Below are 12,875 nucleotides of genomic sequence, written 5' to 3' on the forward strand. Positions count from 1 at the left end.
TAACAGCGATATTACCGCGGAAAAGCCCAATTTTTTGTCAATGTCACTGACTTCACTGATTGCGGGCTATGGGCAGTGGACAGAGTCACAGGACAGCCCATGTCGGAGCAGTGATTGACTGACTGCAACTTCACGATTTTCACGTATCAAATCAGCCATGATTTTATTGAATGGCGAAGCAGGCTCGAGGGGCCAAATGGCCTATGCCTGTTCCTATTTCTCATGTTCTTATGTAAGTTGTGGACAGTTTCAAAGGGGTAATAACATTGAGCGCTGTTTGTTTGCAGTTAATATCCACCGCAAATTCCGGTCCAATGTTTTAAAATGAGTAATCATTTCTCAGTCAAAGTCTCTGCAGCAAAATAAGTTGAGTTTTTGAAAAAAAAAATCTGTATTGTGCAGAAAAGCTGCTAAATCATATCTGGAGTGATTTTAGCCTCTAGCCATCAGGTACAATCTTCCAGCATAGTGCACTCAGCAAGATAACGTTAGATTTTATTAGACTGCAGTGCAGACTTCTCAGCATTTAGGTTTCTACAAACAACTAGCCCTGAACAATGTATTTGGGATATCAGAACTGTCAGGACTATAACTAGAATGCGTTATAATTCGAAGGAATAAATAGCAGCACATTTCCATATCTAAAAGAAGTACAGGCGTCATAGCATACCATGGCCACTTACTTCAACCGGGAGCTTCAGTACAGTATTTGAATTGCAATATAACTTGTGACAGTGACAAAGGCACAAAATGCTCAGTTGTAAAAATTAATGTTTGAGCTGTATTTTTGTGACCAATATGGAGATCCTGTAAAGACTGCTTATTTCTCAGGGCAAAATTGTGTCAGCTGTGACTCTGTGGGTAGCACACACTCCTCTGAGTCAGAAGGTTACGGGTTCAAGTCCCACCACAGAGACTTGAGCACAAAAATCTAGGCTGACACACCCAGTGAAGTACTGAGGGAGTGCTGCACTGTCGGAGGTGCCGTTTTTCAGATGAGAAGTTAAACCAAGGCCGTGACTGCCCTCTCAGGCAGACGTAAAATTTCCCACTTTTTTTTGAAGAGCAGGGGAGTAATCCCTGGTGTCCTGACCAATATTCATCCCTCAATCAACATCACTAAAACAGATTATCTGGTCATTACTACATTGTTGTTTGTGGGAGCTTGCTGTGTGCAAATTGGCTGCCGTGTTTCCTGCATCAAACAGTGACTACACTTCAAAAAGCATTTCATTGGCTGTGAAGTGTTTTGAGACGTCCAGTGGGAAAAGCGCTATATAAATGCAAGTCTTGTTTTTTTCTTTCTTCAATTGCCCCTTTCTTCAAACACCGCCCGAGTCACTGTGAAGCTGGGCAATGGTTGCTAGGCTGAAACAACGTTCCTTCCCTTGCCTCCCAGTCACTTCCCCGTGTCAGAGATCAAAATCTCTACAGTGTGGCTGATCTTGTCTCCATCCTCATTTTAGTTTAATGTTTATAAACAGTTATGTCAGCTGTAGCTCAGTGGGTAGCACACTCGCCTCTCATAGCACACTCGCCTCTCAGTCAGAAGGTTGTGGGTTCAAATCCCACTCCAGGGAATTGAGCACATAAATCCAAGCAGACACTCCCAGTGCAGTGCTGAGGGAGTGCTGCACTGTCGGGAGGTGTCGTCGTTCCGATGAGACATTAAACCGAGATCCCGTGTGCCCTCTCAGGTTGGACATAAAAGATCCCATGGCACTATTTTGAAGAAGAGCAGGGGAATTATCCCCTGTGTCCTGGCCAATATTTATCCCTCAATCAACATAACAAACAGATTATCTGGTCATTATCACATTGCTGTTTGTGGGAGCTTGCTGTGCACAAATTGGTTGCCGTTTCCTACATTGCAACAGTGGGCACACTTCAAAAAGTACTTCAATGGCTGTAAAGTGACTTAACTCATCTGGTGGTCGTGAAAGGCGCTGCAGAAATCAAAGTCTGTCTTTCTTTTGTGGTAATTCTGTCACTACTTCCTGCAAACTGCACAATCAGGAAAGCATGCCAAGAATGCAGGCTAGCTCCATTTCAAAATACTAATCTCCCAGCTAGATCCTGTTGTGGACAAACAGGTTACAGATTGCTAAAAAGGAATGCATTTTACAACAAAATATTTGGCAAATAGTGTGTTACAAGTGTCAAATTTAGATGGGAGGAATTTGCACGGTTGTTGTTTGCGTGTTCTTTTCCTTGGTTTCTTGGTCAGTCCTACGATGAACTTCCTCCCCATCACAAACACTCCATCAGGTCTCGTCCGAAAGACTGCACCGCCGACAGTGCGGCACTCCCTCAGTACTGCCTCTCCGACAGTGAGGCGCTCCCTCAGTACTGTCCCTCCGACTGCGCGGCGCTCCCTCAGTACTGCCCCTCCGACTGTGCAGCGCTCCCTCAGTACTGCCCCTCCGACTGTGCGGCGCTGCCTCAGTACTGTGCCTCCGACAGTGCAACGCTCCCTCAGTACTGTGCCTCCGATAGTGCAGCGCTCCCTCAGTACTGTGCCTCTGACAGTGCAGCGCTCCCTCAGTACTGTACTGGGCGTGTCAGCCTAGAATTTTGCGCTGGAGTCTCGGGAATGGGACTGGAACCCACAACTTTCTGACTCAGAGGCGTGGGTACTCCTCACTGAGCCATTGCGGACAAAATCTCACCCTGAGAAAAGAACAGTCTTTACAGGAGCTCCACGTTGATTACAAAAATACCTCTCACGTCACCCGTCTCTGCTCCACCTGGGCCCACCTGCTGCTGAAGTTCTCATTCCAAGCCCCTTGGTATCTCCAGACTCAAATCACACCAATGCTCAACTGGCCACCCTCCCTGAACTCCAACTTGTCCAAAACTTTGTTGTTCACTTCTAATTCTCCAACCAGCCCAGAAAGCCTCTCAAGTTCAAAATTCTTGTCTCGGTCTTTAAATCCCTCCTCAGTCTCAGCCCGCCCTAACCGCCTCCATCACCTAAAACATCCCCAGATCTTTAACTCCAACCTTATATCAATCGCCACCCCACCCCCTCATCTCACCTCACCCGCCATCAGCAGCCAGGCCTTCAGGTGCCTAACCTCTATTCTCTGGGATGCCCTCGGCCTCCTCCACCTCCCTATAAACATCCTCCTTATAACCCAGCTCTGCGACCAGATTTTAATGCGTTCTGTCTACTCGCTCCTTCTTCGGCTTGGCACCAGATTCCTTCATGTCTCTGAAACACTTCAACACTACATTAAAGATAATTATAAATGCAAGTAGTAGGTGTTTGTATGTGGGCAAACTTCACTACATTTCACAAATTATAATAGAGGGACAACATGAACCACATTTTGAGTCTAATCATTTTTGAATTAAAAATGACACACGCTGCTTTCGAGTGGCAGCTGTGGCTCAGTGGGTAGCACTCTCAGTACTGTGCCTATTGAGGGAGTGCAGCGAAGGTTCACCAGACTGATTCCCGGGATGGCGGGACTGACCTATCAAGAAAGACTGGATCAACTGGGCTTGTATTCACTGGAGTTCAGAAGAATGAGAGGGGACCTCATAGAAACGTTTAAAATTCTGATGGGTTTAGACAGGTTGGATGCAGGAAGAATGTTCCCAATGTTGGGGAAGTCCAGAACCAGGGGTCACAGTCTAAGGATAAGGGGTAAGCCATTTAGGACCGAGATGAGGAGAAACTTCTTCACCCAGAGAGTGGTGAACCTGTGGAATTCTCTACCACAGAAAGTTGTTGAGGCTAATTCACTAAATATATTCAAAAAGGAGTTAGATGAAGTCCTTACTACTAGGGGATTAAGCGGTATGGCGAGAAAGCAGGAATGGGGTACTGAAGTTGCATGTTCAGCCATGAACTCATTGAATGGTGGTGCAGGCTAGAAGGGCCGAATGGCCTACTCCTGCACCTATTTTCTATGTTTCTATGTTTCTACTCTCGCCTCCGAGTCGGAAGGTTGTGGGTTCAAGTCCCATTCCAAAGACTAGAACACATAAATCTAAGCTGACACTCCAGTGCAGTGCATAGGGAGGACTGCATTCCCGGAGGTGCCGTCTTTCAGATGATACGTTAAACCTAGCGTCTGCTCTCTCAGGCGTAAGGCCTGCTTTTATCAGCGCAAGACTTTTAAACGACTGAAATATAAATTTTTTTCAATATTTTAAACATTTAAAAACTTGTGAAATAAGGTAAGTTTATTTTTAGACCCTTTAAAATATGTAAATTTATTTTTCAAAAAATGTAATTTGTTTTAAACAATTAAATTCAATTTTGATTCATTTTAAATATGTGATGTTTTAAAATAAAATTATTTTAAGTGTTTGTGTATTTTGTGGGGTATCCTGTATTCCCATTTATACTTAACGTGATTCCAAACATACAGAACTCACAAGTATGAATGGGAATACCCCTACTTTGATTGGTTGGGCCAGCCCACGTGATCCCAGGGACACTTGCGAAACTCCTGCATCCCTGGGATATGTGGGCCTCCACGAAGGCTTACGCGTAGAGGCCCAGGAGCGTAAATCTCCAAACTTCCCGGGCCACCAGTAAGTTTGTAGATATTTTTCAGGTTGGAAGCGTCCGCCTACGGGAGAGCAGTAGCCAGCCCCAGGTCAGCAGTACCCGGTAAATCTGGGGGTCGGCGTGACCTCCCGTGGTCCAGCAAATTCTCTTGTCCAGCACAGGCCAGGTCCCAAGGGTGTCAGATGAGAGAGGCTCGACCTGTGCTTACTGTTTCACAAATAGCACTCAACAATCATTTGATCGACGATTTATTAACAACTTGCATTTACATACCATCTTTAACATGAGGGTCTGGACCTCACTGCATTAAAGAGTGGTAGAGGCAGAAACCCTCACCACATTTAAAAAGTACTTGGATATGCACCTGAAGTGTTGTAACCTACAGGACTACGGACCTAGAGTTGGAAAGTGGGATTAGGCTGGGTAGCTCTTTGTCGGCCGGTACGGACACGAAAGGCCGAATGGACTCCTTCTGTGCCCTAAATTTCTATGATTCTCTGATCCTGAGGTACCCAACTCGCTCACGTTTTCTTCTGCCTCTTCCCCATTATCAATGGTGACTTGTAAATAAATCATTGTTTGATCCTTGATTAAACACTATTTCTATGACCTGTCTTGAAAAAACAAAGTATATATGACACTATGGATCAAATGGCTTCTGTGCTATAAATTTCTATGATTCTAATGTAGTAAAATGTCTCCAGCGGCCTCAAAGGAGCATTATCAGACAAAATTTGACACCGAGCCACATAAGGAGAAATTAGGGCAGATGACGAAAAACTGTGGGTTTTGAGGAGCGTCTTGCTGGAGCAGAGAGGGGTCATGGGGCGCAGGGGTTTAATATTAAATACTTGGATCTGTTCAAGATAAGATGCAGATTTTTGCATTAAGTTCTTGTTAAAATAAAGCCTCTAAGAACTTGAAGCAGAAATGATAAATATTTTTACTGTGCATGTCAGCCCGCAGATCAGTAATTGTTCTCGAAAACTTGCGTTTATAAAACGCCCCACCTGCTGTTATATTGGCAAACTCGTTTCTTTTCATTTGCACTTTGCCAGTTTCCATTTTTGCCTTCAATTTATCAACACTGAATGTTTAATTTTGTGTTCACAGAAACTCGTCACTCAGACCAGAGATACAACAGTATTTACTGTGGCAGTATTGCAGTAATTCCTTCACAAATATTAATCCTTCGGTCTACACACAATCAATCATACAAAGAGCTTGCACCGGCTCTCAGCAGTACCTGACACACATTGTCAGGAAATAAATGAAATTCAAATATTACAAGTGTTTACAGCACAGAAACAAGCCATTCGGCCCAACAGGTCCGTGCCGGTGTTTATGCTCCACACGTGCCTCCTCCCACCCCTCTTCATCTCACCATATCAACATATCCTTCGATTCCTTTCTCCCTCGTGTGTTTATCTGGTTTCCCCTTAAATGCATCTATACTATTCATCTCAACCACTCCCTGTGGTAGCGAGTTCCACGTTTCTCCTGAATTCCTTCATTAGATTTATTAATGATTATCTTATATTTATGGTCCCTAGTTCTGGTCTCGGTCACAAGTGGAAGCATCTTCTCCATCAAACCCTTTCATAATCTTAAAAGATCTCTATCAGATCACCCCTCAGCCTTCTCTTTACTGAAAAAAAGAGCCCCAGCCTGTTCAATCTTTCCCGATAGGTATAACCTCTCAGAGTTCTAGTAAATCATGTTTCACCTTTTCCAGTTCCTCTACGTGCTTTTGATAATATGGAGACCAGAACTGTGCACAGTACTCCAAGTGTGGTCTAACCAAGGTTCTATATAAGTTTAACATAACTTCTCTCTCTTGCTTACAGGTATCCCACATGTTTCTGATGCTCAACAGTCTGGTGACTGCCTAAAGTTTGTTCTTCACAGCTAGCAACAGATCACATAACCTTTGAAAGAAAATGTTAAGTATGTTACCGAGATTGAAAGAAGCAGGCAATATATTATACTTACTTAAGATCTAAATAATGTTTCCTCACTCCCTAAACCCTTTTTCCATTACTTGCCCTACCTTAAAATTAATTTACAGCATTTGAAGATGATGAAAATGCTTCCTTGTTTATTCTTCCCTTCTCCCAAACATTACAAGGAGATATTCTTCATTCCTTTACCTCTGGCAATGGATTTGTAATCTTACTGCCGCTGTCATTGATGTGCCACTGCACCAGACAAGTTTTACCAGACTCTTCAATCTCCAGTGAGACCAGCACCTTCAACATGTGGTCAATGGACATGGTTCGAACAGACTGAGCCCAGTCAAAATGGCCCGGAATTGGCAGCGGATATCAACAGCAAACTGATAGCATTCGCTGTTCTTGCCCCGTTGAAACTGACCGCAACTTTAGCATTTAGCACATAAGAATATAAGAAATAGGAGCAGGAATGGCCATTTGGCCCCTCGAGCCTGCTCTGCCATTCAATAAGATCATGGTTGATCTGATCTTAGCCTCAACTCCTCTTCCCCGCCCGCTCCCCATAACCCTCGACTCCCTTATCGTTCACAACTCTGTCTATCTCTACCTTAAAAATAAACGCGGAAGTCCTGAAGTGTGGTCAGTCATTCATTGCTCCGACACTGGCTGTGTTGTGGACCCCTCTCACAGCCGGCAATCAGTGGAATCAGGAAAACTGATGAAAACTTTGGGCTCTTCCGCTGCCATCTTGTTGCTGAATACCCCATTAAATGATAGATCTTGTTGGATTAGGTGTAACTGGAGTTTGAACAGCGTATTGACTGCTAAACAAACGTTACAGCCCTGAGGAACTCATTTTAATTTTGTGGTGTGAGAAATTTCTCCATTGAGAAAAATTACAATTTTTAAAAACTTTTTAAAATTGTGTTTTAAAATTTGTCCATGATATTTCAAGTTCTACCATATCCCCGTGAGAGCCCCTCTGTTTGTTTTGCACTCTAACATTTTTGAAAAGATGAGATAAAAGCAGGTTTGCATTTCCTGCTCCCCTGTCTTGAGAATTCTGCATTGTCATTGACTGCTTCGACAGCTTGCCACGACATTGTACTGAAATCACGTAGGCGTCAGAAAAGGCAAACTTCTGGCCAGAGAAAACACCTTTACTTCGCCGCTGACTGCAAATTCCAGCCATTGTTGGAGTTCGGCATCCAAGCACGTAAGCAGCAGCCTTTGATACAAACGCCAGCCTCTCCTAATGCAAAAAAGACCATATCCCAAACATAACTTCGATGTCAGAAAATAGAATAATCTGCAATCCCCCAACCCCTCCCCCACGACTCAATTATTTGTAGATTTTCTATGTGGCTGTTATGCTTTATTATATGAATTGTACTTCCAAAGGACAGCAAACAAGTCCTATTTCTCCCACTCAGAATTTTTCAACAGAAGCTGGAGCTCTGTACAATAACTTAAAATAATTATATCTTGATTTGTTAGGTGGGGAGCAGTTCTCCCACAAAGTCTGCCTGGTTGTTACTGTGCACTCTGGGAACTGCAGCTCCACAGGGAAGGGAGAGGCAGATTCAACTCCCTTGATAAATCTGTCTGTCACAGTTTCACACAGACACTCTAACTCTCCGTCACAATTGAAGAATCAAAGCTCTGGAAAACAGTCAGACTCAAACCCGAGAACAAGATAAGGGGCTAGCCAATTCAGGGAAAACTTCTGGGAAGCATGTGTAATGTGCAATGACTACCTTCGTAGGTGTGTTTAGCATAGAATCATAAAAATTTACAGCACAGGAGGCCATTCGACCCATCGTGTCTGTGCCGGCTGGAAAAAAAACTTTCCAACCAATTCTCACTTTTCAACTCTTGGTCGGTCAGTCGACCTGTAGGCTACATCACTTCAAGAGCATATCCAAGTACAGACTGGACCTATTGGTCCGGCACCCTCGGGGACCTGACCTGTGCCGAAAGAGGGTGTTTCACGAACCGCGGGAGGTCACGCCGAGCCTCGGCTTATGACAGCGCCCGGGCACCTGAACGCCTCCACCACAGTCGGCACAATTCCGGCCTCGTTCTCTCTCTCTCGCCCCCTGCTGGTTTGGTGCTCTTTTTTTTAAAAAAACCCTCCTCTTGCTCAGGCCCAGCTTCGACACCTCAGTCAGCTTCCTGCCCTTCCCTTTCCTTGCCCGGCCCGCTTACCTCGCTGAACACAGAGCCAGGAAGCGCGGGAAACCGGGATGCCACCCACGCCGGGACTCATGCCAAACCACAGATGTTTCCGGATTAAAGTCTCCCAGTCTGGAGAGGTACAACCTGTACTTTTTAAAAATAAGCATTTGTGCATCTCCTACCCTTTCAGGCAGTGAGTTCCAGACCCCCACCACCCTCTGGGTAAAAAAAAGTTCTCCTCAAATCCTTCTACCAATTACTTTAAATCTATGCCCTCAGGTTGTTAACCCCTCTGCTAAGGGGAATTGGTCCTTCCTATCCACTCTGGGCCCCTCATAATTTTAAACACCTCAATTAGGTCTCCCTCAGCCTCCTCTGTTCCAAAGAAAACAATCCCTGCTTATCCAATCTCATAGCTAAAATTCTCCAATCCTGGCAACATCCTTGTAAATCTCCTCTGTGCCCTCTCTAGTGAGATCATAAAATACTTAATTGGCTAAAGCATGTTTCCTAAATTGTGTAATTTTTAACAAATTTAACTGTTTAATGTTATACATGTACATACTGAAATGTGCAATGACAACTTGGTCTTTCAAAGAAGAGAAAGAAAATCTATGTGATTGTTAATTTCTGGTTCGGGAATGGCAACTTTGAAAAAAATTAGTACCTTTCCCCAGTTGTGTCGAGGTGAATGGCCCTTTTTAATTTCTTATTCATATTTATCCGCTACCTGTTAAAAGCCCATGATGAATTCTTCCGCTGCTGTTAGAGAGGGGTGTGTTCCATGTCCTAACAACCCAGTGTCCATAAAAATCCCCAATCTCTGCCTTTATTCTGTTGACCATGTTCAATTGATGCCCTCTGGCTCAAGTGATCAGTTTCCCTATTCTACATTCTATTTATCTTCTGTGAACATAGGAATAGGGTGAAGCCATTCAGCCCCTCGAGTCTGTTCTGCCATTCAATGACATCATGGCTGAACTGCAACCAAACTCCATATACCCGCCTTTAGCCCACATCCCTTAATACCTTTGGTTAACAAAAAGCTGTCAATCTCAGATTTAAAACTAACAATTGATCCAATTGCCATTTGCAGAAAAGTTCCAAACTTCTTCCACCTTATGTGTGGGAAGTGTATCCCAATTTCACTCCTGAAAGGTCTGGCTCTAATTTTTCAACAATGGCCCCTCGTCCTAGACTCCCCAACCAGCAGAAATAGTTTCTCTCTATCTACCCTCTGTGTTCCCCTTAATATCTAGTAAACTTCGATCAGATCCCATTCACCCATCACCCCCTGTGCTCGCTGACCTACATTGGCACCCGGTTAAGCAACGCCTCGATTTCAAAATTCTCATTCTGGTTTACAAATCCCTCCATGGCCTTGCCCCTCCCTATCTCTAACCTCCTTCAGCCTCACAACCCCGTCGTCGCCCCAAGATGTCTGAGCTCCTCAAATTCTGCCGCCTTGAGCATCCCTGATTGTAATCGCTCAACCATCATTGGCCGTGCCTTCTGTTGCCTAGGCCCTAAGCTCTAGAACTCCTGCCTAAACCTCGCCGCCACTATACCTCTCCTCCTTCAAGACCCTCCTTAAAGCATACCTCTTTGACCAGGTTTTTGGTCACCTGCTCTAATTTCTACTTATGCGGCTCGGTGACAATTTTTTTTATTTCACAATACTCCTCTGAAGTGCCTTGCGATGTTTCACTACTTTAAAGGTATTATATAAATACAAGTTATTGTTAACGTTGTTGTCTGGGCCCAAAGCTCTGCAAATCCTTCCCTAAACCTCTCCGCCTCTCTACCTTTCTTTCCCCCTTTAAGACGCTTCTTAAAACCTACCTCTTTGACCAAGCTTCCGCTGTAATTTCTCCTTATGTGGCTCAGTGTCAAAAACAATTTTTGTCTTAAAACACTCCTGTGAAGCACCTTGGGACGTTTTACTACATTAAAAGGTGTTATACAGGTTGTTGTAATGTAAAAAAAATAATTGAAACAACAGTGACTACACTCCAAAAGTAAAGCGCTGAGAGATGTGGTCGTAAAAGGCGCCATATAAATCCAAGTCTTTCTTTCAGAACATTCCATTCCCTTTTGTAAATGTTGATGTCCTTATTACTACGAATTGCAGGGAATTCAACCGTAATTTGTGTAATCTCTCCTCGTAACTTAACCCTTGAGAGTACAGATATCATTGTGGATAAAATAATCTTGACAAGCCGATTCAACAGTAACTTTCAGGAGGGGAATTGGATCAATATTTGAAGAGGAAATATTGGGGAAACGGCAGGGGGAGTGGGCGGCTCCTTCACAGAGCTGGCACAGGCAGGACGGGCCGAGCGGTCTCCCTCAGTGCTGGAACCCAGAGTCCCGGCCTCCCCGGGCCCGACCCCAACCCCAACCCTCGGACCCGACCGCTGGGCCCAAACCCAGTCGCCGGCCCGACCCAGCCCCCCGAGTATCCGACTCCCGGGCCCAGCCCCCGCTCCCCCTCACAATGCAGCAAGCGATCAACACACGGCGGTGCCGCGTCAGCCCAGCCCCCCCACACACACACACACACACACACGTCTACCTGCCGAGGGCGGGTTCCCCGTGTCCGGGTTGCGGGTGTCCAGGTGCCGAGGCCGGGTTCTGCGGGTTAATGTTCCTCACATTCCGGGCGGCGGCACGTATCCGCACAGGCCCCGAGCTCCAAACCTCGCGACAGCGGGCGGCGGGGGGTCACGCCTGCGCACTGACTTCACCCTGCACTGACTCGCGATGGGGTCTCCAGATCGGCGGGGGCAGAGAGTGAGTGTGTGAGTGAGGAGGCGGGGGGAGAGAGAGAGAGAGAGAGAGAGTGAGTGAGTGAGTGAGTGAGTGAGTGAGTGAGTGAGTGAGGGAGTGAGTGAGTGGGGAGGGGGGTAGAGAGTGAGTGAGTGAGTGGGGAGGGGGGTAGAGAGTGAGTGGGTGGTGGGGGGGTAGAGAGTGAGTGGGTGGTGGTGGTGGGGGGGGGTAGAGAGTGAGTGGGTGGTGGGGGGGGGGGTAGAGAGTGAGTGGGTGGTGGGGATGGGGGGGGGTAGAGAGTGAGTGGGTGGTGGGGAGGGGATAGAGAGTGAGTGGGTGGTGGGGGGGGGTAGTGAGTGGGTGGTGGTGGGGGGGGGGGGGTAGTGCGTGGGTGGTGGGGAGGGGATAGAGAGTGAGTGGGTGGTAGGGGGGTAGAGAGTGAGTGGGTGGTGGGGGGGGTAGAGAGTGAGTGGGTGGTGGTGGGGGGTAGAGAGTGAGTGGGGGGGGGTAGAGAGTGAGTGGGGGGGGGTAGAGAGTGAGTGGGGAGGAGTGAGTGGGGGGTAGAGAGTAAGTGGGTGGTGGGGAGGGGATAGAGAGTGAGTGGGTGGTGGGGGGGGTAGAGAGTGAGTGGGTGGTAGAGAGTGAGGTGGGGGGGGTAGAGAGTGAGTGGGAGGGTAGAGAGTGAGTGGGGGGGGTTAGAGAGGGAGTGGGGGGGGGTAGAGAGGGAGTGGGGGGGGGTAGAGAGGGAGTGGGGGGGGTAGAGAGGGAGTGGGGGGGTAGAGAGGGAGTGGGGAGGAGTGAGTGGGGGGGGAGTAGAGAGGGAGTGGGGGGGTAGAGAGGGAGTGGGGAGGAGTGAGTGGGGGGGGGGAGTAGAGAGTGAGTGGGGGGGTAGAGAGTGAGGGGGGTTAGAGAGTGAGTGGGGGGGTCGTGGGGGGGGTAGAGAGTGAGTGGGTAGTGGGGGGGGTAGAGAGTGAGTGGGTGGTGGGGGGAGGGTAGAGAGTGAGTGGGTGATGGGGAGAGATGGGGTGGGGAGGAGGGGGGAGAGATGGGGTGGGGAGGAGGGGGAAGAGATTGGGTGGGGGGGGAGAGATTGGGTGGGGGTGGAGAGATTGGGGGGGTGGGGGGGGAGAGATTGGGTGGGGGGGGAGAGATTGGGGGGTGGGGGGGGGAGAGATTGGGTGGGGGGGGGAGAGATTGGGGGGGTGGGGGGGGAGAGATTGGGAGGGGGGAAAGATTGGGTGGGGGGGAGGGGGGAGAGATTGGGTGGGGGGTGGGGGAGGGGGGAGAGATTGGGTGGGGGGTGGGGGAGAGATTGGGTGGGGAGGAGGGGGGAGAGATTGGGTGGGGGTGTGGGGAGGAGGAGGGAGAGATTGGGTGGGGTGGTGAGGGGAAGAGATTGGGAGGGGGAGAAATTGGGTGGGGGGGAGGGGGGAGAGATTGGGTGGGGGGGA

General features: G+C 47.5%; 1 protein-coding gene across 2 annotated transcripts in view; it reads right to left on the reverse strand.

The window, feature by feature from the left end:
• btbd10b (BTB (POZ) domain containing 10b) overlaps positions 1 to 11,392 on the reverse strand; it is a 125,190-nt gene extending 113,798 nt beyond the window's left edge. The window contains exon 1 of one of the 2 annotated variants that reach the window (XM_070899481.1): positions 11,231 to 11,392. The gene's annotated coding sequence lies outside the window, so the exon portion shown is untranslated. The remainder of the gene's footprint in view (positions 1 to 11,230) is intronic. The other variant, XM_070899482.1, reaches the window with a different exon arrangement.
• Between the last annotated feature and the right edge of the window lie 1,483 nt (positions 11,393 to 12,875).

This window comes from Pristiophorus japonicus, chromosome 14 (genome assembly GCF_044704955.1).
Source record: "Pristiophorus japonicus isolate sPriJap1 chromosome 14, sPriJap1.hap1, whole genome shotgun sequence".
Taxonomy (NCBI): domain Eukaryota; kingdom Metazoa; phylum Chordata; class Chondrichthyes; family Pristiophoridae; genus Pristiophorus; species Pristiophorus japonicus.